This window comes from Schistocerca gregaria, unplaced genomic scaffold (assembly GCF_023897955.1).
Source record: "Schistocerca gregaria isolate iqSchGreg1 unplaced genomic scaffold, iqSchGreg1.2 ptg000578l, whole genome shotgun sequence".
In the NCBI taxonomy this organism is placed as follows: Eukaryota; Metazoa; Arthropoda; class Insecta; order Orthoptera; family Acrididae; genus Schistocerca; species Schistocerca gregaria.
In genome coordinates this window covers 192,501-195,000 of record NW_026061969.1, presented here as the reverse complement: position 1 = coordinate 195,000, position 2,500 = coordinate 192,501, and positions in this window count along the sequence as shown.

Sequence of the window (2,500 nt, the reverse complement as noted above, 5' to 3'; positions counted from 1 at the left end):
AACCAACTTTGGCCGCCAGGCGCCGCGTGCAGGGTGCGCCGCAGCGTAGCTGCGCCGCCTGCCGAGCCCGTCGGCTGGCGCTCCTGCCACTCGGCGCCCCCCACCAGCCGCCTGTTGCGCGTGCGCCCACGCAGCGCGCGGCCAACACGCCGGGCGGCCCCCCTTCACCGGCCGGGAACAGTCCCACCAAGCCACCGCCGCGTATCGCTTCATACCCACATGGGCCTAGTCACGTGTGTGGATGTGGCGGGTACCGCTGAAACAACCGGTTAATAGCTGTACCGATCGTCGCCATCACAGATTCACCTCCAGCGTGAACAACCGCTCAACAACGGATTTCCAGTTCATTTGCGTATCTTGGGCAGTAAACGTAGATGTCCACCTACATTTGCGAATTCAACAATTCTTGCATGCCAGGATGTCATGTGTCACGACACGCTACATCAGACCACATACACACTGCGACATGTGCAGAAGAGAACACGTGGAAGGTGGCCCGCGCACGTATGCGATGTCCCTTCCGCGATCCACTGTCAACCGGCATCTGCGGCATGTCCCAGATATGGAACGCGGTCCACCAGGGTAGCACTTTGTGTGAGGCAATACGACAAAGTCGGAATACACGCGTCACTACATCACACGGCTCACGCTGACCTGACCTGACTCACCGCACCACCACCCCCAGCGACCCAGGGTGACATACAATGCGTTCGTACGTTCCTCCCACACGCCTCTACGGCGTACCACAGTGCAACCTAGCTGTTATTGGGAGACGAGACAAGTAGCATCGAGCACAACATATGGAAATTGAGATTCGACACCGTTGGGCACAGCCAGCGTACGGTCACACGTATCACACTACTTCACTCTGTACGTAACTACCGATGATCGGTACAGCGTGTGGGTTACGCGTACGACATCAGCGGACAATGGACACAGACCATACCACGACGTACACTGAGGGCGTCGACATCTGAACGCAACTGAACAGCTGCGAGGCTCATTTAACACTCAAACGCCAGACCGACCAGCTTGAGAGGACGGAGACACAAAGAGAGGGGCAGAGGGGGGGGGGGGGCGATATAGTCCTATTGCAGTACAATTGACAGTGGATAGCGGGAATATGTGGAAAGTAAGCAACACTCGCAAGACATCTACATGAGGATAACAACGACACCAGAGATTCCGAGCAGTGAACTATGTTAGGCAAAGGGACAACGTGGGTTAGGTTAAGGGACAACGTGGGTTAGGTTAAGGGACAACGTGGGTTAGGTTAAGGGACAACGTGGGTTAGGTTAAGGGACAACGTGGGTTAGGTTAAGGGACAACGTGGGTTAGGTTAAGGGACAACGTGGGTTAGGTTAAGGGACAACGTGGGTTAGGTTAAGGGACAACGTGGGTTAGGTTAAGGGACAACGTGGGTTAGGTTAAGGGACAACGTGGGTTAGGTTAAGGGACAACGTGGGTTAGGTTAAGGGACAACGTGGGTTAGGTTAAGGGACAACGTGGGTTAGGTTAAGGGACAACGTGGGTTAGGTTAAGGGACAACGTGGGTTAGGTTAAGGGACAAATTGAGTTAGGTTAAGGGACAAATTGAGTTAGGTTAAGGGACAAATTGAGTTAGGTTAAGGGACAAATTGAGTTAGGTTAAGGGACAAATTGAGTTAGGTTAAGGGACAAATTGAGTTAGGTTAAGGGACAAATTGAGTTAGGTTAAGGGACAAATTGCGTTAGGTTAAGGGACAAATTGAGTTAGGTTAAGGGACAACGTGGGTTAGGTTAAGGGACAAATTGAGTTAGGTTAAGGGACAAATTGAGTTAGGTTAAGGGACAAATTGAGTTAGGTTAAGGGACAAATTGAGTTAGGTTAAGGGACAAATTGAGTTAGGTTAAGGGACAAATTGAGTTAGGTTAAGGGACAAATTGAGTTAGGTTAAGGGACAAATTGAGTTAGGTTAAGGGACAATCTGGTACAACCACAGTTAGGTTAAGCGATAATCTGGTACAGCCACAGTTAGGTTAAGCGATAATCTGGTACAGCCACAGTTAGGTTAAGCGATAATCTGGTACAGCCACAGTTAGGTTAAGCGATAATCTGGTACAGCCACAGTTAGGTTAAGCGATAATCTGGTACAGCCACAGTTAGGTTAAGCGATAATCTGGTACAGCCACAGTTAGGTTAAGCGATAATCTGGTACAGCCACAGTTAGGTTAAGCGATAATCTGGTAAAACCACAGTTAGGTTAAGCGATAAAGTTGGTTAAATTTGGTATTGTGTGGGAAGGGGGCAGAGAGGGGGGGGGGTGGATAGTGGTGGCAGTACGCGGATGCCTGAGTCACCGTCAGATACGTCACGTCGGTTCGATGCTTGTAGCAAGAGGCTGGCGGGTCTGTGTCTCTCACTTCTGCAATTTTTCATGTGGTATAACACGAGGGCGGGTGGTGATATTTGGTGCCCCTCTGTGTAGGATGTGTGTTGGTGGTGTTGGTTTATCTGAGC